We start from the raw sequence: 25,934 nt of genomic DNA, 5'->3' as shown, positions 1-25,934 counted from the left end.
ACCGTTAAAATACATCGGAGTAGAAAAGGTTAATGTTCAGGAAGGATGAGGATATGCTGGTCTGACAAGGGCAAAGAGGAGACAGAGGGCCTTAGGTATCTCAGGCAACATGGACCATCTATAGGAGGCCTATCTAAATGAAACAATGCATTATATTTGGCAGGCTCAGGAAATTTGACAGTGAGGTGAATGCTTCTGAGATTTTAAAACAAAACTTCTTATTCATTTCTGTCCTCCATCCCTTTCTCTGAATTCACCTCCTCGGGCTCAAGGAAAATCAGCACAAAGCAAAAGCTTTACTCAAAATCACCCAAAGGAATTTTAAGATACCATTTGTACCTAGGTGCCCATACTAGATGTGGCAAAGTATAGGGAATTCTAAAAAGAGGCCATTATTTCATTATGCTGTTAACTCATCTGCTTGAATTCCCTAAAGCAGTAAAACTGCTTCTGGCTCCCCAGCCTCTACCACTGATGGAATCTCAATTGAAATGATTTTCCCCAATGCTTCAAAGACTGAAAGCCAGCAGTGAGGAATCTGATTAAGGCCCACAGCATATCTTTGGAATTTTTATGAACACCAAGGTGAGTATTAGACTTCTGAGAGTTCGTGAACATTAACATTTGAAACAACAGGTTCTCCAAAGCACAGTTGGCACTCTATAACCTTGGGTCCTACAAACATGGGTTTAACCAACCAAGATAGAAAACACACAGGAAAAAAATTGCTATGTACTAAACATGTGCGGACTTCTATTTCTTGTCATTATTCCCTAAACAGCACAGTATAACAACTATTTAGGCAGCATTCACATGGTATCAGTTCTAAGTAATCCAGATTTAAAGTATTAAAAAGGACATGTGCAGGTCATATACAGGTACTATGCCATTTTATATAGGGGACTTGAGCTTCTGCAAGTTTTAGCATTCCTTGGGGCTGCAGGAATCAATTCCCAATATGTAAGGAGCAGGACTATAATTCAAAGACAATAGATAAGATAAAGGGACAGTTGTAACACACCTTGGATTCTCAGATGGCATCAGCAAGTACTGCTCCACATTGAAGCCTGAGAGATTGAGCAGGGTGTGGCCCAGGCAGTTGGTCAGGTAAGGAGCCCCAGCACTTCCATTTGGACACTTCTGTAATAGTTTTCAAAGGATAAAATAGAAATGTTTCCATAACCCACAAACCAATTTACCATCATTGCTTTAAACGAAATGTGATTTTTTTTTGTCTTTTGGTTTTTAATCAATTATCTTCAACTTTTATACATTCTGACTTCTAAAATCTCTTTAAGAGTCTCCTATATTTGAGAATTGTGCCAGAATTCCACTGCAACCTATGCAGTCAATTATATCTGAGAACTTCAAATCCTTTTCTGTATGTAAGTTTGAGCAGATTTGTAAGAACTAAAAAGAGAGAAATGTTTTCACTGGGGTGATCTTGTGTTTGATGAACCTGAAAGAGAGTCAGAGGTAACTAGTGGGAGGGAGATAAGCAGGAGAATTCAAAGGCATGTGCTTCTTTCATAAGTGTCTAAAGTAGAATTCAAACAGCTCTTTCCTGGCAGCTGACTAGAGTGCTAGAACCACGTCTGAATCAAGAAATGACCACCAAACGAGGTGGGAGTCAATGGTCACAGCTACGCACCTGACCTCAGACAAGTTCAGACTATATGGATATGGACTTTGCTTCTAATTTGGGAGATAATAATATAATGGAAATAGGAAATGACCGATTCTAAGCCTTTCATTCCAGATTTGGAAACTTGTTTTCTTATTTGCAAAATGGAAATAAAATCAGCCCTACCTGTGCATGGGTTTGTCATTACATTCAGATATGCACAAAAGAACTATGAAAAAAATAAGTAAGAAAGGGTTGTATATGCTCAAGATATTTCTCTTAAGTTCTTGATGACAAGGCTTGAGGAAAGACACTAAGAAGAAGAATTATTGTAAGTTGTAGTCCAGCCAAATTCTCACTCATATGTTAAATCTAAAAAGGTTGAAGTTAAATAGATAGGGGGTAGAATGGTGGTTTCCAGAGACTGGAGGGGGGAACGAGTGGGAAATGAAGGGATGTTGGTCAAAGCACACAAAACTTAAACAAGAGGAATGTGTTTAAGAGACCTAGTGTACAATATGGGGACTACAGCTGAGAACAATAGACTGCATACTTGAAAACTGTTGGAGAATAGATTTTAATTGTTCTCACCTAAAAAAAAAAAAAAAAAAGATACACTGTGGAATGGCTAAGTCAATCTATTTAATTATGCATTCTTTCAAGAATAGCTCAACTTAGCCATTCCACAATGTATACATATATCAAAACATCATGTTCTACACCACAAACACACACAACCTCTACCTGCCAATTAAACTAGAATGTAGAGCTACATAATTCAGCCAAACTCGATTACCTAACTCACAGATTGACGTGATAATCTTTAAAGTGACCACGAGACAGATTGGCATCATGTGGCCACAAAACAATGAATGACAGAATCCCATAGGAACTGAAAGAGTGAAGGAACACATTCTCCTTTCCAGCCTTTCGAGGGAGCACCTTGACTTCAGACTTCAGACTGAAATAATACTGGTACTGATCTCAGACTTCTGGTCTCCAGAACTGTGTGAGAATAAATCTGTGTGTGTGTGTGTGTGTGTGTGTGTGTGTATGTGTGTGTGTGTGTGTGAGCACACATGCGCGCACGTGCGGGTTTCAGTAACCTTGTGGATTTAACATTTGTTACAGTAGCCACAGGTAACAAATGCCCCCTGCCCCCAGTATAAGGCCATATACATTCTTGACTGTATGTAGCTGTTCATATGGTTGCTGTTATTCATAAGAGTGAGAGTCCTAAAACTTTCTGAATATTCTTCAGAGCTTGCTCAGTTCCCATTCACTGGTAGTCTTCCTAATGGTGTCTTTTCCAAACAATGAGAACAACATGTACCCATGGCACATTTTTGTGGGTTTAGAAGAGCCATAATACATTGAAATGTGAGGAAACAGGCACATCCTTGTGGACCCAGGACTTTTGGATGGCACACATAAATTTAAGGGGAGAGAATTATTTTGCCCTCTACCAAAAAAAGTTAACTTGGTTTAACATGATCACTAAGGATCTGAGAATAGGCCTTGGGTGTGGACCACCTTCCATGTACTTTCATGAGTATTTCTTTGGAACCAACCCAAGGAGCAACACCCTTTCCTTGGGGCCTTTATTATTCTCACCTGAACTCCTTTTCTGTTGAGGTACTGTGATTTCTAATCAATTGACCAGTGTTTCTCAAAGTGTGACTCAAAAAATATGAACAAAACAAACAAACAAAAAAACGACTGGCATACACACACAAAAAAAATTAAATACTTTGCAGACTATACTGTGTTTATTTTTCCTATTGCCAATTCAAACCCACATTGCTACAGCTTATTGACGAGCTATAGCAAACAGATCTGCCTTAACCAGAACTTCCAAAACCTTAATATTGATTTAACTAGCACTTCCAAACCTTATTTGGCTATGAAACTTTTTCAGATAAAACCTCTCATTCTTACATACATTTTGCTAAAATCTTGCAGTTCATGTGAATGGGAATGAATTTATATTTTGAGGCTTATACAAATAAGCCCCTAATATTTATTCTTTATCCTTTAACCATTAACACCCAATCCAATTCCAATAAACTTTGGGTAAGCTGGTTAAAAAAAAAAAAGAACTACTGATACAATAGAATGATTAAATCAAGAGAATAAGTGCATGGTGTGAAACATTAGAAGTATTATGAGTGCATGAAAGAGACAACAGAGAAAGGCAAATAATTATGAAAAAAAATGTGAGCAAAAAATAGCTGGGCTAGCTGGTTACTACAAAGGGACACCAAACATAGCTGACCTTTTTGACCATAAAACCAAAAGGAACCATGGAGAAGTCTATTAGCCCACTCAGGTCCACCAACACTTAGAGTATCCATTATGGGAACTGAGTCACTGCTCTTCTCTTGGTTTGTTTAAGAGAAGAAAGCTGAACAAGCCCTCTAAAGGCAAACTTTTTTAAGTCACCAAACTGTTAAGAAGAATTCATCTGTGGGCCATTACATAGAAAAGCCTGAAACCAGGTTCTCCACTCAATGAAGATTTTTTTTTTCTTTTCCTTTTTTTTTTCAGGTAAATCAGGATTGCCACATTCTCTTGTTAACTGTGGAAAACAGGTCTATGCCTTTTATTAATCAGATTTTGAGGTCTCCTTTGAGATGAGTCCCAATTCATTTTCCAAATAAATTTCAATTTGTTCTTCTTCAGACTAGGGAGCTATGGCCTTCACACCAATAGTGGAACATCTAATTCCACTTGTTTTTGTGTAAATCAACCATATTAGAAATGCTAAGTGGTATCTTCATTTTTAATATCTAGCTCTCAAAAATCAGATAAAAATATGATGACAGCCTTGATGTCCTCGAGCCTTGAAATGTGGGGAAATAACCCCACAAGGGGCTACTCTGGGTTTCATTAATAACTAAAGAAGATTTGCTTGCTTAATGAATGCCTGTGGGGATGTTCAGGACCAAGAGCAGTGGGCAGTGAGTAAGAGGAAAGGGTTGGTTCTATTTAAGTGTCAGATGAACAGCCAATCGTGTGAACCAAAAAGTCACAGGAACTTGAATAAGGAAAATGAAGATTTTACAGATGGAGTAAGCTCATTTTTTTTTCACTTGAGGTTTTTATTTTAAAAAGATCAAAAAATGCAGAAACCTACCAGGCAGCCACATGAATCCTGAAACTTCAGGTGAGGGAAGGTATCCCTAGACCAGCAGGAAGAATTCTTTCTAAAGAACAAAGGAGAGAATTGGAATGATCTTTTGGATTACAAAGCTGTTTTATTTCCATAAAAGAGAGTCCCGTCACAGTAGAACACAGTTCACAAGATAATCACCTCCTGCTGCCGTGAAGGCAGAGCTCTGAAATTTGTTTTCCCAGTGTGAGCTGCTAATCTGATGACAATGTTTTATTGCAGTGCCAGTATTTTCACTATATGACATGATGCTCACTCGGCTCCCTGTACCGTATACACTGTCAGGACTCCTGGGGCTTTCATAGGGGCTCTGGGCTTGTGGCAAATCCAGAGGCTCCCTGACTCATCCCAGGTACCTCAAAGCAATTCATAAACACAGTAAACTTCTAATCCCTTTCTTTAGAATGACTCAGTAATTCAATCATCATTTACAGAAAAGCAGATTTTACAAATTTTACTTTGGAGAAAGAGTGTGCAACAGAAGCAGTTATAAAAACAACAGTGGTTCAGACATTTTCTTTGGTAATCCAGTTTCCTTTAACTTGTTACCTTTGAGGGTTCCAGACTTGAAAAATTTTTTCTAAGATTTGCAAATCAAAATTTACTTTAGTAATAATTTTTTTCTTATTACTCAAAAATTGGGCAACTGAATTATGGGCACTGGCTAGATATCTTTACCAAATTTTTCTTAGCCCCACTTTTTAGAAGAATAAGTGGACTCCTGAAAGGTTAAGCAGCTGACCCAAGATCACATACATAGCAGAAGGACTGGCCGGCTGAGCACCAAGCTCAGGCTTTCTGTCCAGATGAGTTGCTATCACAAGAGAAACTCAGTATGAAAATGACAAGTTGGAAAAAGTACAGGCCATGAAAGGAAAGTTGACATTTCTGATAGCTAGGTTAGTAAAGTACAATTTCTAGGTAACTTTTGAAATATTAAAATTAATTTGAAGACTTCTCTACTACTACTTCCTTGACTGATTAGTTTATGGGGACTTCATTTATTAGGATTAAAAGTGAATTTACAAATAATACCTAAGGGAGTTGTGTATTTAATCACACTTCTTTTTATGATAATTGTTTTTTAAAAAATAATTCTGTTTCTATTTCTTAAACCCAGCTGGCCCTTTTTGCTTCAGATACACAACTCAGATGATGGGTAGTAAATACTATGGATTGGAAGTTAGGTCCCCAGCATGATGGTATTGGGAGGTAGTGGAACTTTTAAAAGTGAGGACTGGTAGGATATAATGTGATCACTGGGGACACCAACCTTGGAATGGATTGATGTGGTTCTGAAGGAACTCCAGTTAGATCCTAAAAGGGCAGATTGTTATAAAAAGATCAAACTGGATCCCCAAATCTCCTTGTTTCCTCTTTTGTCACATGATCTCTTCTATAGGCACTCCTTCCATTGTGATGCCATTGCCAGAAGCTCTCACCAGAGCCAACAGATGCTAGCAGTATACTTTTGAAGCTCTAGAAATGTGAGCTAAATAAACCTCTTTTCTTTATAAAGTATGCAGGCTTGGGTGTTTAATGATAGCAACAGAAAACAGACTAATAGAGCAAATGTGCATAATTTAATGAATTGCTTCAAGTGGTCAGCCCTCTTCTTCTTTACCAATTCTTACAGTATTCTTCCCCTAGCTCCCTTTAATAGAGTAAAATGTGTTGCCATGAGAGTTACATGATGATCCAACATAGCATTTAACAGATTTTAGTTTTTTGAGCATCTTTCAGTCTCCAATACTTTTATGTGTTCAAAGATTCACTAGGAAGCTGTGTGAAAATTCATAAGAGGGCACGCAGGAGACAGATTCAGGGTCACTCCTTGTGAATTGGGCTGGCAGCTAAAAGACCACACAAACACAGAAATGCCTTTTGCAGGGGTCAGGGAAGGCTCTGAGACCTCAAGTGTGAGCTCCCACACTGGGGAGCAAGGGGAGCAAAGAAGGCAAGAAGCAAGAGGGAGAGCACATCCTGAACCCTTATATTTATTGGGGGAAAGACATCCAGTAGAATATTCCACCCAAATAAGGCAAGGGATTGTGTTACAACAAATGGGGTGGGGGGCGTGTAGCCCAGTCCCATTAGGTGACACCCACTCCCAGAGCTGCACTTCCTTGCTGAGCAAAGGTAAGGCCCACTTGCTTCTCACTGTGTGTGACGCCAGTTCCATACCCCCATTACTAGGCTAAGGGGGCGTGCTCAGCTCCTGTTCAGGGTGGCCCCCACAAGAGGGACAGGCAGCAGGGATGATATATTGGAATTAGATGCTTCTATGTAAATTTCCTTGTTGATTTTAGGAATCTAAAAATATATTTAAAGCATTTGCCCAACACATTCTATAGAACACACCTACAGTGAAGATATTCCATAATAAATGCCTTGGTCCCTAAGGTTTGGAAATGCTGGATTAAATAGTTCTTTCTAACACAAGACTGCCTAAAGTTTTTAACAGCCTAGAATGCATTTTAAATATCTATAGAGAGGCAGATGCTATAAGGACATCCTCTCAATAGGAGTGTTCTGAGACTAAAGAACACAAAAGCATTCTACAGCGGGGCATAGAAACACATGCCTGTAATCCCAGCAACTTGGGAGGCTGAGACAGGAGAATCACAAGTTTAAGGCCAGCCTTAGCAATCTACCAAGGCCCTAAGCAAGTTAGTGAGACCCTGTTTCAAAAAAAATAAAATGAGTTGAGAATGTGGCTCAGTGATTAAGCAACCCCAGGTTCAATCCCTGGTACCAAAAAACAAAACACAAAGAAGCACTCCACAGAGGTGACCCAGGTGTTTGAGGTGGGTGCTGTTCTTCCTATAGAGGTAGAAGAACATGGATGCCAACAGAGGCACATAAAAGGTTCAGTTAGATGCCCAGGTCACATGGCTAATAAGTGGTGGAGGTGAGAATTTGTTTGAGGCCAACCCAGTCCCAGTTATGTGTTTTCCACCCGAACCTTTGATACCTAACATGCACTTGATGCTTTTGACCCTTGACCTTCTTTCCCAACTTTACAAACACCTCAGAGGGGACCTGTCAGCATCCATGCCAGGCTCTAAGGATGCCATCTCTCCTAAGCGTCTGCAGGCCAACAAGCCTCCTAGATAGTCCTGAGCATGGGAGATATCAGGCCAATGAGTTAATCTGCCACATTTCTGCAATCTAATCATGGTAATGGCTTTCTTCAATTTATGATAATAAATTTACACATCTTACACATCTTCTCAATTGCTGACTAGCACATTTGTTTCATATTAAAACTCTAACAAGAATGGGTATGGAAAGTGATCATTTTGCCTCAGAAATAGTAGGGGAATTTATCCCCAGAGTGCCACCTGATACGAGCCTTGTAAAATGAATTAGGTTATGTACATCTAGCATTCTACTTCTAAAAATTGGCAACTTAAAAACATTTTAAAATTTAAATTATGTGCCATTGATTATTATGAGTAAAAAAGTATTTTAGGTCAGATTTACACCATAATTAGTTTTTCTGGAACTCTTTACTAACTTCTGTGGTGGGGGCCGGGGGGGCGGGGGGAAGTGCGGAGATTGAAAGTTACTGTTCAACCTAAGAATTTTGCATATGATTCTCAGTGCTGAGCCTCTCAACAGAAAAGCAATCCGTAAGCAGAGTCCCATCTGTTATTTCAGAATATTTCCCTGATTAATGATAAAGTGCTTGCTAAAGTCTGCTAGGAACATAAAAATGTAGATATCACTGAATCCAATAATATTTTATTCTTACACAAAGAAATTTACTGAAGAAAAAGCTTTCTGCTTTGATTTGGAACCCCAGTGAATCAAACACTGTCTGTGTAACATGGACATAAATTATTATTACTGTAAGCATTCAAAGCATCCTCCAATGCCAGAGCCTTTTGCTATGTTAACCAGGGAAATGGGTAGAAATGGTTATAGGTAGAAATGAGTTAAGGACAGATACATGAAATTCAAAAAGAAAAGACAGAAAGTAACATAAACCCCAAAAGGCAGAAGAGAGGGCAGGGGATACAGCGTGAGGGTGGTGTGCAGGCTGGGCTGAGGGACAGCACTCTGGGGCAGAGAGGCAGGCCAAGAGTGTAGAGGACTACTGCGATGTTTGCAAAGTAACTGAAAGCTAAATCGATGTCCAAACAGAATTGTGAATATGTTCTGCTGTCCTTGAAGCATTTATTCCACCTTTTAATTTCCTCCTGGGAGATTAAATGAAATAAACATCTTTTTCTTTTCTCTACTAACTGGTCTTTCTTTGATGCCCCGTTGGGCCAAGTTTGGATCATGTGAGACCCCAGGTTATTTCAATTTCCCAAAACACAGATGTATTTTATATCCTGCGTGTTTCATTAAAGGAAAGAGAAATCAAAACATCACCACTAAAGCCCTAGATAAATAAATTACTTTGTTTTTCAAGAGAAGACTAAAGTGAAGCAACATAATTAATTTTCTATTAATTCTTCCATACTGAGACCATTAATAGTTATTCAGTCTCAAGCTAATTACCAATATGACTAATAGGCCAAATGTGTCATCACAAATTAGAAAACATATTGCAGATACTGCATTCTTGTCTAGATGTCTGTATTTATTACTTTAAAAATACACTTCTAGCATTCAATGTACCATTATGGTTTTTATCGCTTGCCTCATTTGTTCTATCCAGAATTGTAAATTCCTTGAGACCAGGGCCATATTCTTTATTAATCTCAGTTCTTGTGGCAGTAGTTTATTTATAGCCATTCTTCAATAATTAAAATTTCAGAAAAAATAAGAGTGAAAGAACTATTTATGAAGAAAGGCATACTTTATCAAGGTTTTATATGAAAGTAATCTCTATATTATTTTCAAATACTATAAAAATTATCTTTAAAGTAACTCATGCACTGATATACTGAGCTTTTTGTTTTAAATGTTTTAAAATTTTTAATTGACACCTAATAAATGCACATATTTATGATGTATGGTGTCATATTTAGTATGTGTATACAATTATAATGATCAGATCAGGACAATTATTATATCCATCATCTAAAACATTTATTGTTTCTTTGTGTTGTGAACAATCAAAATACTCTATTGGCTATTTTGAAATATTCAGTTAATTATTGTTCCCAACTTCACCCTGTACACATTGACCATCCTCTTTCCTCCCTCCTCTCCACCCTTCCTAGGCTTGGTTACCTTTATTCTACTCTCTACTTCTATGATATGGAATCTACATAGGTTTCAATCAGTGGATTAATGGATAAATAAAATGTGGTGTATGTATACCCTATGGAATATTATTCAGCAACCTTTATGGAAATAGAGGACATTGCATTGAAGTGAAATAAGTCAGGCAGAAACAGACAATTGCCACACATTCTCATTTACATGTGTACTGACCTTGTAAGTCTCTTATTTAAAAAGAAATATGTAATTAATTTTCATATGTAAAAGTTTTCCCTAAAAGTACATAATGGTTAACATGTAATTCATACTTAGTTGCTACTTCATTATTTTTTTATCTTTGGGTTTTATTAAGTGAACTGAATGCTATTATTATTATTTTTTTTAGTTGTAGATTTACACAATACATTTATTTTATTTATTTATTTTTATGTGGTATTCAGGATTCAACCCAGTGCCTCACACATGGCAGGCAAGTGCTCTACCATTGAGCCACAACCCCAGCCTCTGAAAGCTATTAATTTTTGACATGATACAAATCATGTGTCTATGAAGTAGAGATAGAGGCAGTTAGGAATCTTATGTCATGGCATTTTCAGTAACCTACTCATTAGGCTAACATTCTTTTCATGTAATGTAATATAAATTTCTAACATTAAATACCAAACTTGAAGGAAAAGGGTCCTTCCAGGTTATGGTATTGCTGGCTGGAAACTTTACTTTTGCAGAGGGCACATGATACTTACAGATCTAGGTTTAAGTCAGCACAGAGAGGATCCTGATCTCTAAACTTCCGTAAGAGCACATGGGTGAGGTCCATATTGTCATTCCCACTGCTATTTGTGGTAAGACAGGGGAGATAAAATGGAATTGTTAGTGGCTCCCAACAGAAAGCAAAGAATCACATTCTGATCTCAAAATGTACCCTAGTCAAGCTGATCCAAGCAAATGAGCCCTAGTTCCTCAGATAAAACTATTTTTCTAGTGTTTTTATGGTAAGACCCAAACGAGCAAAAATAAAATTGAGAAATTTCTTCAAAGCACATCCTTGCCACCACAGACATGCATTTTTATATACTTGTATCCACACTGTATTATTTTCTCATTTTTTGCTTAATTTTATAATGTAGCCATTTTTCACACTTTGCATGGATTTAAAAACAAACTTTAAAGGCTGTATAATATTACATTATGTTAATATATTAAAATGCATAACACTGTTCTCTTAATGTTGGCACTCTGGTTTGAGCTGATTATTTGTCCTATTACAAAGCCCCACAATAAAACCACTTCTATGTTTCAACCTTTTGTTTCTATCTGTAAACTATAGTGAACTGCATTTTCTTAGCAAGAGGTCTTCAGCACAGAATCCTATGCGGCTTTAAGTAAACTTTGAGTTATGGTATTTATTTTGCTGGTGTAAGTCTCAAAAGTCAATAAAGAGCTCAAGCAGCATTACCAAAACCAAGGTCACCAACTTTGACTTGCTTTACTGAAAAGACCATCAGCAAAAAAGACATTCATGTAGCTTTGGGGGAGATGTAGAAACAAATGCTATATTAAACTTTATACATCAACTTTAAGAAAATTCTTGAAGAAGAAATGTGGAGAAAAAGATGTTTCACACAACTTTAAATTTGACTCATTGGGAATGGGAATCATTACAAACAATTAAAATTCTAAATTATAATATTTATGAAAGAACATAGATTTATTACTCTCTAGAACTCACACTACGTAACTTACAAATTATTTTTGAGAGCACATTTTTAGGAGCACTCATCCCCAAAAGAAAGAAGAATGATGTATAATTAACACTATTGATAGCATATATAAACAGTGCCCCAAATCACTTGGGAAAGAATTAGTGTATAAATTAAAAAATGTATATGAGTATATAGTGGTTTCTTCCAAAAAATCTATAATATTGATTTCTTTTAAGAAAGACAAAACTTAAAGGAGAGCTCAATCACAAATTTTTGTCATTTGTTGATTTTGTTCATGGACAATGCAAAGTGGACTCTTCAGACTAAGGGGATCAGTGGGTAGGAGGAGGTGAGGTTTCAAAGGGAGACACTGATTATTGACATTGACCAAATTATGTGAAGTTCATGCATGAATATGTCACAATATGTATAATTATTACATACTAATTTTTTAATAATTGCCACTTAATTATATTTCTGAATTGCTATAAGCATTAAATGTAGGGAGATCTAAGTTAATTAGACTTGTTGCACCACTGTGTCCCACAGTGCAAGTCAAGAATGAGAAGAAACTTCCCTATTTGTGCCATGGGAACTCACATAGATTTGGGGACTTTCTAGATTTCCAGTTTCCCTAATTCCTTCCTTGCTTTCTCTAATGTACAAATTTGATATTCTCTCTGCTCAAAATTTATCATATGATCCAGCTATCCCACTTGTGCATATATATCTAAAGAAAATGACGTCAGCATAGCAAAGATATATCTGCAGGCCCATATTTTTGCAGCATCATTCACAATAGCTAAAATATGGAATCAACCTAGGTGCCAATAACAGATGAACAGATAAAGGAAATGTAGTATCTATACACAGCCAAATAGTATTTAGCCCTAAAGAAAAATAACATCATCTCATTTGTAGCAAAACAGATGGATCTGGAGGTCATTATTAATGAGATAAGCCAGACACAGAAAGACAAGTTCTGAATATATTCTCTCATATGTGGACACTAAAACAGTCAACATTAAAGTAGAATAGTGATTACTAAAGGTTATGAAGGGTATGGGAGAATGATGGGTAAAGGGAGTCTCAATTTATTTAGTATACCCTGCACCCATGTGTTAAAATATACCACATAGAACTTCATTAATCTCATAGATATGCGTGTCATCAAAACTAAAATAATTTATATATAAAATTTATCAACATCTCCTTTTTTAAATTTTATTTTATTATATTTTATTTATGTGGTGCTGGGGTTGAACCCAGGGCCCCACATGTATTAGGCAAGCACTTTATCACAGAACCACAACCCTCCATGTCTCCTCTTCATTTGTGAGCCTGGAAACAGTGTTGAACCCTTCCACATGATGTTTGCCCTCCACAGTCTTCAGGCTTGGATATCCCCGGCCTGTTCCTAGAAGGCAGCACCCAACTGCAACCTATCTCCTAGAAGGCAGCACCCAATTGCAACCACTTTGATCACGTGGATTTGCTTTCTAAGTTCCAATCCCTTCAAGTCACTCTTCTAAGCTTCCTGGTTACATGACCAGAAACCATTGCTAGCCTAGAAGCCTCAGCTCCAACACTGTTCCCGCTGTGACTCCCAGCCTCATCCCTGCCTCCTTCCCAATAGCCCTGACCTGCCTGCACTCTCTCCCTCCTTCCCAGTAGCCCTGATGCACATCTTTACTGGACTTTAATGGTAGCCCTCTTGTTACTGAAACAAAACAATCCTGGAAAAGAAGGGCTTGGTGCTTAGGACAGGAGCTGGACCTCAGTATGTTCTCAGAGACAGTTTGTTCAACACATTGTGACATATCATTAATATACGGAAATTATTGACCAAATTAGTCATCCTGTCTGAATATTTAATTTCCCTATATCTGGCTTTCCCTGAACTCTTACCATTTAAACAGGAACAAAATTCGCTGGAAGAGAAACTAAAACTCATTGGACCAAGTAAGAATGGTATTTCTGCTGAGGACAATGTCATTTTCAGAACATTAACAATATATAAACCCAGAATGAAAACACCTCTGTAGCTCCTAAATCCAGAAGGCAATAATTATTTATAGGAAACCACCATGTTCCCTGCTGTATAAGATACAGTAAATGTCTTAAAATATTTAGGTGGTTTACAACTGGCCTGATATGATTCCCTATTTCTGTGGTCCAAAATAAACAATGATGAAGCAGCCTGAAATGAACAACAAAGCTTTGCCCCATAAGTTAGCAGTGCACCCTCTGGAAAAACATCCTTCAGTTGTCTAACACGTGAGAAAACACTTCCACAGGACAGGGATACACTCTCCACTGAAATGGAGCCCATATAAAAGGAAATGTCATTTGTGACATCTCTGGACTATTCTCCTATGACCCATCATCCAAGAACAAATAGAAAAGTTAAAACTGTCTTTCTGAAAGAAAAATATTTGATCCCTAAACTGGTTCCTTTGTATGATTACAAAAAAAAAAAAAAAAAACATGTATAAAAGTTATGCTTTACTTTTTATTGCTCTTTGCTTAGGTCTAGAGATCACCATTTAAAGAAAATAACAAAAATTGGCTTTAAAGTATTTCATTTGCCATAAAATTCAAATACGGGCTCCTAAATTCTCTCTCTCTTTGGTTGCCTTCAAGCTCTTGCCAACTTGAAGTAAATCTCAGTGTTTGAAGCACTGGACATCTGTCTTTAACAGATTCTAGGGATTGAAAATTACTCCTTCCTGAGGTCGTTCATAAATGGGGACATAATTTATTGATTTCTGAGGTAGGTCATAAGGGGGTCACTTTCCCTCTCCAAATTGTTATTTCTCAACATTTGATGTACATCTTGGTGACCCAGTGAGCTTAGCAGAGCAAATGCATACTGCTGAGCACCATCCCAAAGGGCCCTCCTGATTAAAGAAAGCGCTAATGATTCTGATGCAGATGGGATTAAACTGTCTTGGCAAGTTCTAGGGTTTCTAGGAAGATAGTAACCCATGCCCTTTCTCCTTTCCTCTCCCTACTCTCAACTCCAACCTTTCTCTCTCTCCTGATCCCAGCAGCTTCTGATATTGGTAACCATCAGGTTCCAAGTGGGGTCTTAGGCTCTGTGGGAGTTACCCCAGAAAAAGCTGGTTCAGAGTCTTCTTCCCTGTAGACCAGGCAACCTATGAACACAGGTTGAAGCCAGGAGCAAAATGGCCAGGGGCAAGGATAAGCAAGTACCCTTGGGGGAAGGGTGGCTTGGGGACTGCAAATTCCTAGGTAACAGACCTCTGTCTTCTCTGATTATTTGGAGGGGGTCAATACTTTCTATTCCTGAATTAACAAGAGCACAAACAGCAGAAAGTTCTGCTACCTGCCCTGGGGGAAGCAGGAATATACTGATAGTCATCTGCAGCTCCATAGAGGTAGAAAGTTCTTTGGCTCCATCTCTCTGGGAACTACTCTAGTCAATAAATGAGACCCTTATCTGATAAAACAACAAGGACAATCACACATCCCAGGAGTCAGAGGAAAACTCAAAAAATGCAGACTAACAAAGGAGTCACTAAAGGGATATACAACCAACCAACCAGACAAACCAAAAGCAATAGAACAGTAACAGGATCACATGCCTACACAGGAGTTTCTAAACTCAGGAAGAAAGACTTCCTGAAAATATTATTGAAGAAGTTAACTAAGAGGATGATCCTTGTTTAGATACAGATAGTAACACTGGAGAAATACCACAAACAGATAGTCAAAAAGAAAAGGTAAAGAAATCTTGAAGCAGGGCACAGTGGCATATGACAGTAACCCCAGCAGCAAGGAGGGCCCTAAGCAACTTAATGAAAGCCCATCTCAAAATAAAAAAAGATAAATAGGGCTGGAAATGTGGCTCAGTGGGTAAGTTTCCCCGGGTTCAATTTCTGGTACAAAAGAAAAAAAGAAAAAACTTTAAGGAAAGATAAAGAACTTGAAAAATGGATCTGAAAGATCCTAACATGAGATCTTAACATGAGCCACTGTGCCCCGCTTCAAGATTTCTTTACCTTTTCTTTTTGACTATCTGTTTGTAGAATTTCTCCAGTGTTACTATTTGTATTTAACAGGAACTCAAAAAAAAAAAGAGGGGTGAAGAAATGTTTAAAATTATAAAAGAAGAAAATTATCCAGAACTCAAAAATACTAAATCTTCAAGTTGGCTGAGGAAATAAATTGGAAAATAAAAAATCTCCACTCTAAAAATAAAGAACAAATTATTGCAGACTGAAAAGTTGCCTATAAGAAAAAGAAAATCAAATGGACTGCTCCATGTCAGATTCCATGCCTGAAAGCTACAAGAATTATCCCAATTATATCATTTCCCAGAGTTTAAAATGTTCTTAATGCTTTCCTTCATTTTGTTTACAAAACAAAGAACCTTCTACTTAGAATGCCTCTGTCATCTGCAGGAAATATGAAGACTTGCTGGATTACTCTTCACATTTACTCACACTTCTTCCTCTAGCAAGTAAGAGAAAAGAAACTTTCTCTCTGACTTGCCTAAGAAACATATATTTATATTTGAAGATTGAGTTCAGGTGCAAAAACCTTTAAAAACAAAAGAAAACAAAACAAAAAACAAAAAACAAAAAACAACCTCTTCCTGCAACTTAGATATAACTCTCAAACCAAATATCTACCCATCTCATGACTTTTCTAAGATTTTCCCCTATGTTTGTAAAATTATTCTCTCTACTGATTGCTGACTTTCTGAGGGTATGATTTGTGCCTTGTATACTGCTATTGTCTCAGAGGATTGAGTGTGTTCCCCAAGTTTCACATGCTGGGAGCTTGGTCACTGGTTTGACTGTGTTTCAGTGGGGAGAGCTTCAGGAGGTGGGTCCTATTGGAAGAAAATTGAATCATGGGGCTCCATCCTCAGAAGGTATTATTGCTGTTCTTTTAGGACTAGATTAGTTCTTGAGAGTATGGGTTATGACAAGAGAGCTGCAGCTGAATCTGGGGAGAAGCCAACTGAACAGAGGCAGAAGTGATCAGTGATCAGGGTTCCCCTTTTGTTTTCTAATCCCAAGTTTATGAATCTATAACCCCAAAAGCCCCAAGACTATCTTGTGTAAATTACCTGGATGGCAAAACTTGGACTCCTCTAAATTTATCGCCAGCAAACCCTGACCTATGGTACAGAAAAAACCACGGAGCCACCAGCCACATTCCCAGGTCTTTTTTTTTTTTTTTTTTTTTTTAGTTAGAGACAGGGTCTCACTGAGATGCTTCATGTCTTGCTGAGTTGCTTGAAGCTGGCTTTAAACTCACAGTCCTCTTGCCTCATCCTCCTCAGCCACTGGGATTATAGGCATGTTTCACCACTCCCAACCTCATTTATGGCCTTGACCTCATTTTGCGTAAGTCATACAGTTCCCTGCAGATAGGTATGTCCTGTTATGGGTCATTTTTCTTAAAGTAACTATGGAAGATTTTGTGAAATGTACAATTTATATATTTTTTCTAAGATCCTAAAAATTCTGAAACATATCTGGCCCTCCTACTTACTGCTAAGGGCTTGGAGTAGGGGTCAGTGACTAATGTCCTTTTTTTTTTTTTTTTTTTTTTTTTTTTTTTTTTTTTTTTACAAAGATGCTTGTCTGTATAGGGAGGAGTCATTGATATGGAGGTTGGGAGCCAGTCCTGCCCCATAGGTCCTAGGTATCTGCTTTGACACAACCCTAAAAAGAGCAGGGGCTTCTCAACAGCTATCCCTGTGAACTCTACCTCAGAAATAATAAAAGCATTCACATTAGAATTTTGGGTGTGTGTGGTGCTGGGGATCAAAGCCAGGTACTTGAACATGTTAAGCAAGACTTCTGCCTCCAAATGACTCCTACTGCACCTCATATAAATATTTTTATTTGAGATTCTTAAAAATATCAAAGCTAATGCTATTTTTCTTAGTCAGCTCAGGTTAATATAGCAAAGTACCATAAGCTGGGTAGCTTCTAAACAACAAAAGTTTATTTCTCACAGTTCTAGAAACTGGAGAAATCCTGGGGTCCAGCATGGCTGAGTTCACCCCAGGGCCCTTTTCTGAGTTAGAGATGACTATCTTCTTCATATGACAGAGAACTGTCAAACAAAATTTTGGGTGACCATGAATTTTGACTGGGCATCTGCACTGGGCCCAACATACCAAATTAACATAAAATTCAATTGCAGGAATTGAACTTTGGTTGGTTGCAGGAGGCACTGCAACTGATTGATCAAGCTTTAACCAATTGATTGATCTAGTAGACTATAGCAAAGTACATTGTTTTCTATGCCTCATTTCCATTTTTCTGTAAATGCTTTGTGATGGTAGTTAGTTGAAGTTCTCAGAACCTGCTATGGTTCCAGGAGCTGCCCTATTCATGAATCACTTCTGCTTTGCTTTGCTTAAAAAAACAAAACAAAAAAAACAAACAAACAAAAACCTACCAAATTTAATTGTTTTAAGGATTCTTTAACAGTATCCTCATATGGAGGAAAGAATGCAAGCTACCTTCCTAGTGTTTCCTTCCAAGGACACTAATCCTATTTATAATGGCTCATCCTCCTAAACTAGTCACCATCCAAAGAACCCATCTCTAAGTACTATCATGTTGAAAGTTGAATTTCCACAAAAAAAAAAAATTAGGGAGAAACACAAACATTCAGTCTATGACACTATTCATAGTCTGTCTTTATTCACAATGTGTTCATAATTTTGAAATAAAAAAGTTTCTTACCTGAAAAAGTAAGTTTCCAAACTCTCATAGTGGCCAGGTGTCAGTTTGAGGGGAGGGTATTCGGTGGCCAGAGGTTGCACCATGAACAGGCCCATGGCCAAGGCCACAAAAAGGACAGGCAGCAGCAGGTCTGAGACTGTGCTTTTCCAGGCTCTCAGTGTGTGGAGCAGCCTCTTCCTCAGGAGGGCAGCTACCTGTGCGAGAAGCAGCTAGTGACCTCTCATAGGTGCATGCAGGGTCCATGCAGGTGGGGTCCTCACAGGAGAGTCACCTGCAAGAGCACAAAGTTAACAGTGAGTCAGACACGGATGGACATGGTTCCCATGATCTGCCTGGTTCTAACGATTCTCTTCATTTGTCCTCTAGGTGATCCTTGGGCCTATCCTTGGGCCTAAATAAGAGCAGGTTACTATATCAAAAGGACAACAGGAGGCCTTCGCATACCCATGTCCTGGAAAGTTAGCATACCAGCTCTTTCAGCTTTAAACACAGGGTGAAGTGCTGCTGTGGGTTCACTCTGTTCTTGCTCCTGAAGGTGAAGGAGTACATGCAAATGGAAGAGAAGACAGGGCCTGACCTAAAGCCTGGGGTCTAGGGGGTTTCTGAGGAATCAAAAGAATTGCAAGAGGTTCTTGAACTCCCAGACATTGAGTTTCCTGGGGAGTGGGGGTACAGGGAGGCTCTCTCCTTATTAGAGCTCCCCTCCTTCTACCATTCTATTCGTCTGCTGTTGATGAAGTCTTTCTTGAGAAAGTCCCGGGTAATAGATAATGAGCTAGTCAAATTTTGGAGAACCACATCACTGACTTCCCTCAGTTCTACCATGTCCTTCCTTCCCACTCAGAGAGGAGCTAATCAGCTCTCAAGGCAGGGCCTCTCCTCCAGCTGCAGCACCCTGAGCCCACTGGATCTCAGCAATCCTGTCCCTTCCTCCCTTTTTTCCTGTATGGAATCAAGCAACTCTGAAAAGTCTTCAGAGATCATAAAAGCCAACAAGTAAAATTCTAAAGGATAGAGTGAGTTATGCACCATTGATCTATGGGTCCCTCAAGATGGACCACTTGAAGATTACACACACACACACACACACAAATTCTATACACATATAAACATGCTCCAATTGAGGCTAAAGATTCCAAGCAAAACACACACACACACACACACACACGGGAAAAAAAATGTTGAAGATGAGTAATCAGCAGCAAAATGTGAGCCAGACCCAGGACTGTGACCTTAAAACAACATCTCATGGGCTCATCATCTCTGTCAATGGTTTCCCCAGTGATTCCTCTAAGATACTCCAGAAAATCTAATACAGAGTATTTCACAAGAAAAGTGGTCTTCTGAAAGAACAGATGTCCTACTGATTATACTGCCCATAAACATCACAGTGAAATGCAATTAATACAAGAATATCTGAATAGTTCTTTTTTAAAGAAACTGCACCATTTTGAAACATAAATTATTTGTAACAATGTTACAAGAGAGCAGTTGGGGATGAAAAATGCACATCTGAACCTATTCCTTCATTGGCCTAAACTATATAATGGGCCTTGGACTATTTGGTTTCTGTCCTCAAAAATGCCTAGCAGAGAAGTTAATATAAAAATGTAACAACACAGTGGAATCAAGTGAGCAAACTTAAGTTGGTACCAGGAGGCAAGTTTCCATGATTCAAAGCAAAAAGGAGAAAGCAAGCACAGCCCTGAAAACAGGTAGGTAAGATCATCCTTATAATCCCATAGGAGTTTGCAGGAAGTCAGGAAAATGTGTACGTTTCAAGATCAAACAGAAGTGAATAAGCATGGGGTATTCTGTGAGTAACTGAGAGGGAGCAGAATGTGGCACCGATGCATGGGGGGGTGTCAGGATATGAAGGTGAAAGGTCATCAGAGTCCAAGTCATGAAGAACCTTTACAGCCCCTTGCACCTGGCTGAAGAGGCCCAAGCCCAGGAGTCACCTGATTAGACACAGACTCTCACTTCACTCCACAAAAGTCAGAGCTACAACGAATGATTTTTAAATCAGGCTACATACCATATTCAACTGGAAATTCTTTTAGCATGCTGATTTCTAGGCCCCACTTCTAAAATATTTGATTCTCCAAAGACTAGAGATAAGAATGTGCTTTTTAGTAATTTCCCAGGGGATTCTGATGCTCAGCTGGGCTGTGGAACCACTGATTCAATGAATTATCAATGATGATTTTTATGAAGCTCTTATGAAGCAGTTATTAAGTCAGTTTATAGAGAGATTTGAGTGCTAGAAAAGGTATATTATTAAGCTAAATGGGAACCTTTCATTTATGTATATCATTCTTGATATTTTTATGGGATTATGATGCTGGATAAGAACCAATTCATGGTATGTATTCAGATTTACTAGGATAATTATGAGAGTTATCTGGTTCAAGTTAAAATAATTGAGGTGTTTTGGGGTTGCCCATTTTCTGGATTTATTAAAGTAATTATTGAGATAACAGTGTGATGTCTTCACTGCCTTTTGACTAAGAAGTTTTCCCCTATTAGCAGAATGCCTTATTCTGTTCAGAATCAAGAGGAACTGGAAGGTCCCTGGTGAGTCCTGTGATACCTCATTACTACAAAAATCATCACCTGTTCAAGGGCACAACCCACAACTTAGCTCTAATGTAGCATCTCTTGATTTTGACCTCTAACTACGCACACTTGACCACTGTTATAGTTGGGATATGAGATGTTCTCCCACAGTTTCTGTGTTAATGCAGAAATATCCAGAGGTCAAATGATTGGGTTGTGAGAGCCATAACCTAATCAGTCCATCCCAGTTTGAATGGACCAACTGGGCGGTGACTATAGGCAGGTGCACCATGGCTGCAGGAGATGGGTGAAGTGTGTCCTAGAAGGGTTCATCTTCTCAGTAGCCACTTCCTCTCTTTCTCTGCTTCTGGTCACCATGAGAGGAGAACTGTTTCTCCACCATGCCCTTCTGCCACCTCACATGGTCCTACCTCACATGGTCTCAGAGCAATGGAGTCAGCAGACCATGGACTGAATCTCTGAAACCATGAGCCAAATAAACTTTCTCCCTCCTGTTTTTTTTTTTTCAGGTATTTTGATCTTAGAATGAAAAGTGAACAAATACAGCTCAGCCCACCTAGCAGTCTGCCGAAGTATACACCTTCTCATAGGAGAGTGTGCCCAGCAAGCAAAAGGTAGTAAATATCTATTCATGTATTGGAAAGAAACTATTGGATATCTACTCAGCAAATTTGTCCTTATGATGGGACGGGCATGGAGACAGAGACAGAGAATGATGGTCCATGTTTTCACTGGCCTCACTCATCATGAACAGATAAAGGAAGTTCTATCCACATTGACCTAGATGTGAATCCAATCTTAGTCTCCAACATACTGTATGACTTCTGGAAAACTACTTAACCTCTTTGAATGTCATCTCCTCAGTTGTAAAAGAGACTTATAATATTTTCCCTCTGGATAGTGAGGATTGTTATTAGAACATTTATTAAACTATCAAAACAGGCATAATATTGACTTCCAGTCATAGTAAATGTTCATCAGACAGCCTCAATAAGTCTGTGGAGAAAGGTATGTCATATATTAAAAAGAATAAATTGTCTCCACCTTCTCATATATGTTAATTGGGTATAAATGAGAAAAAAATAAAAGACTGAGATAGTTTATGGTTATAAATTCACCACCAATCAAATATTCATGGCTAAACTTATAAAAGTATTCGCATGAATAATTTAACAGACAAAAATTAAAATGCTGGACCAAATTGTTATGAATTGTCTTATTTGACTTATGAGTACAATTATATTCAAGGACTCTAGTTACATCCACAATTATGCATCCCCATTAACTCCGACCATCAAATTACTTAAGGGATGTGTCCAAAGTTGTGTTTTTATTTCCTTCTCTTATCTTTTTTTTCCCCTTCCTATCTACCTACCTACCTACCTACTTACTTTTCTTTCTTTCTTTCCTTTTCTTTTTGTTTTTATTTTTTGGTCAAGTGGCCACAGTTTTTCAAATCTTAACATCGCATGACTTACTAGGCACCTCAGAATACAATATAGACATTATCAAGTTCACCAAAATGTTCCTAAATATTTTAAAATGAAGCATTACCAACATAATGTTTTCATGTGGATAAAAATAAGATGAATACTCCAAAAGAAAAACAGACACAAAGAACACAAAACATGTAGTTCATAAAACATCTATAAAATAGCCAGCATGTGAACATTGTAGAATAAGGAAAGAACTGGGCTTTCTCACTCATCCATATAGTAAATATTATATTATTGAGGATTCACGGAAGTGGGTCTTATACACTGCTGGCAGGTAAAGAGATCTCTATAGTCATTTATGGGAAACAGATATGGACCTCCTTTAATCTGCTTAATTTCAAGCCATCAGTTATAGTAACTTTTTTTTCAATTTTAGTTGTATTTATCACTGGGCCGTTATTTTATTTATTTATATGTGGTGCTGAGAATCGAACCCAGTGCCTCACACATGCTAGGCGAGCACTCTGCCACTGAACCACAATCCCAGCCCCCTGTATTATTTAAAAAAAAAACATAAATGAATGAAATATTTAAAGCAAAGTGACTTGTTTTATCTTACAGAAAATAGTCAAATCCATGGAAATTAATCAAACAAGTTACCATATAGTTTGAGGATCCCTGATCCAAAATATTGAGAACAAAATATTTCAGATTTACAGTTTTTTTTTCAAATGTTGGGGTATTCATTTATACATGATGAGAATGGACACCAAGTCTAAACACATCATTTATAGGAATGTTTTACATGTAGCCCAAAGGATATTTTATACTATATTTTTAGCATACTTATGTTTTGTCTGTAACCATTACGTGAGATCAGATATGGAATTTTATGCCATGGCATCATGTTAAATCTCAAACTTTTTTATATATTTGGACTTAGAGAATAGTGCAAAAAATAAATTCTCTTTTGGAACCTAGAACTCATTGTTCAGTATGAGTTTTGATTCATACAAGCAAGAATGTTATACCTAATTGATAAATGAAAAGGCTATCTTCAGAAAATGAGGCATTGGGTTGAAGATATATCTTACTGTGTTTGTTTAACTATTTTATTAACATATCCCATATCTGTACTACTGTGTGAGATAATAGGAAGAATATGATGTGAACTCACTGATGTTTAGAGAAAGTGTCAGCACATAAGAACCAGGCAGTTCCATCTACTCCCAAAGCATAAGGGTTTATTTCCATTGCTTCTAGCTACCTGTTTTCTCCTATTGAGATCCTAAAGTTAATTACTTGAAGAAATTAAATCCCAAATATTCTAGGTGGAGAATTGTGAAATCATCAGAATTCCATAATTCAAATGGAAAAAGAATGGTGTGTTGTTGGGACAACTAGAGAAGCATCAGTTCTTTAAAAAAGGGCATCCTTGTGATGGACACAAAGGAACCACAACGGGAAACGCCTTAAGCAAAAATTTATTGATTTTTTTAAAATTATGTTTTGGAGCATTACGGATTTCAGATTAGAAATGCTCAGACTGTACAACCATACTGTGGAATATATGAATCACTAAATATTTAGCAAGTTTGGTAAGTGAATAAAGGATATATGGCAAACTTGGTAAGTGAATAAGGAATTTCAAATGGGATTATATCATTTTTTTGGAAAAAGTGTTCATACATATGGAAGATGCCCCAATAAAATGGGGAGAGTTATGTTACCAAAATCATTAACAACATTCATTAACCCAAGAAAGGAGGAAGGATTAAAATATTAAATACATTCTTACAAAAAAATACTCATATCAGATGAAAAAAATATAAAATTAATGCTATTCACAAAAAAGACAAATACTAAACTAGAAAAAAATGAAATTTTGTTGCACACATATTCAGTGCAAAGTATTTTTTTTACTAATTTCCATATTCTGTATACTATTTGATAAAGAAGGTATTTCAATTCAAAAAGTTGTGTTTCTATGAAAATTTTTCACCCTAGTTGAAGATTCATATTTATTTGTCTGATGAAATTATGGCTATTTTTATTTTCTTCTTCACAACTTTCTGGGTTTTTTTTTCAACCAATGAATATTTATTCATCTTGTAATCAATAATTATCTTGTAAAGACTGTATACTTATTCAGGAAATGAACCATAGTCTTATGAGATGGAAACTGTATAATTCTCTGTTCCCTGGGTTTACAGAATTTAAAAACCAAAGCAGATATTTAAAATCATATAGTTCAAGCCTCTTATTTATTTATACTTAAATCCAAGACAGGAGAAGTTATATAATAAGAAATTTGCAGGAATGAAATACAGTATTTACTAAATCCAGCATCTCAGCAGGCCCTCAGGTTAGCTACATGAAGAGAGGTTTTGAGAGACTCCTGGTCTTGGATAGGAGTCAACTAGGTCCCCAAAGCCTGTCAGCTAGACCTGACCAGTGGGCAGAATGTAAGCTGTGGAGGTCACACAAAGCTCCTCCACAGAGGCTGTCAAAGCCAGGGATTCAAAAGTCAAAAGGTGTTTGCTGACAGGTAGGGAAGATAACTAGGATGTGCAGGAGGTCCTAGAATAGAGGGAATTGGATGCAAAGACACAGATTATGAGCCAGAAATATGCTAAGCTCCTTAAGGAATAACATGAGGTCCATTTTTTTTTCTGCACTCCAGTCATGACCTTGGACTTCAAAAATCATTTGTTAGATATAAAAAGACATAAATCATTCCATCTGTTTCTTACCGCCCTGGTGCAAAAGGATCTCATTTGATTGTACAGAAACTTTAATAATGCTGTAAGTTTTTGTGGGAAATATATTTTAACTAAATAAGTAGATTTCTTTCAAATGGGTAGGATTTTATTAATGTCTCACAGGAGAAGCCACATAATCTATCACTAGGAGTCAGGATGCCTGCATTCCATCCCTGGCTTACTTACCCTGAATGTACTGGATATTTTGGGCAGGTAATTTTTCATCAGTTTCCCCATTTATTTAAAAAAAAAACTTAGATGTGTTAGTCTTCAGTCTTTGTCCCAGTAAAATCTATAGTTGTATGATATTTATACAAATCATAAATAAATTATCTTATTCATACTATTTGTATTTCCCCAAGGGGGGGAAAAAACAAGATCAAATGTCCACTTATAAGGGAAGAAGTGATGGGGATCGAGGAAATAGGACATGGAAAACAGAATAAAAAGGAAAACAAAAGAAAAAAAAAGGAAAATGTTTGTTTTGTGGCGCTTGTTTGCTTACTAACACAACATAAAGTTTAAAATATACTCATGAATTAAACATTAAGCATGGTAATACAGACAGACATAGACAAATTTTAAAATCATGCTACATCCCTATAACCTTGATTAAATATAGTTTTCAAAAGCTAACTCAATTATGTTTACTTCTTTAGAGAAGCTAATAAGTGAAGGCTATATTTATCTAAATTGTTTCATTGACAATCTTACAACTGTATCTTACTCAACGTTTACA

The 25,934-nt window shown here is 37.4% G+C and overlaps 1 non-coding gene and 1 pseudogene across 1 annotated transcript; one reads left to right on the top strand and one right to left on the bottom strand.

The window, feature by feature from the left end:
- LOC144368937 (ATP-binding cassette sub-family A member 13-like) overlaps positions 1-25,934 on the bottom strand; it is a 405,121-nt pseudogene that overhangs the window by 148,197 nt on the left and 230,990 nt on the right.
- On the top strand, positions 23,333-23,460 carry LOC144369632 (small nucleolar RNA SNORA40). The gene has a single exon (XR_013429424.1). It is a non-coding gene; the product is annotated as a small nucleolar RNA SNORA40 (small nucleolar RNA).

The sequence above is a fragment of the Ictidomys tridecemlineatus genome, chromosome 12 (assembly GCF_052094955.1).
Source record: "Ictidomys tridecemlineatus isolate mIctTri1 chromosome 12, mIctTri1.hap1, whole genome shotgun sequence".
Classification (NCBI taxonomy): Eukaryota; Metazoa; Chordata; class Mammalia; order Rodentia; family Sciuridae; genus Ictidomys; species Ictidomys tridecemlineatus.
Note: the sequence above shows the minus strand (reverse complement) of the source record. Positions and strands in the feature narration are given on the sequence as shown.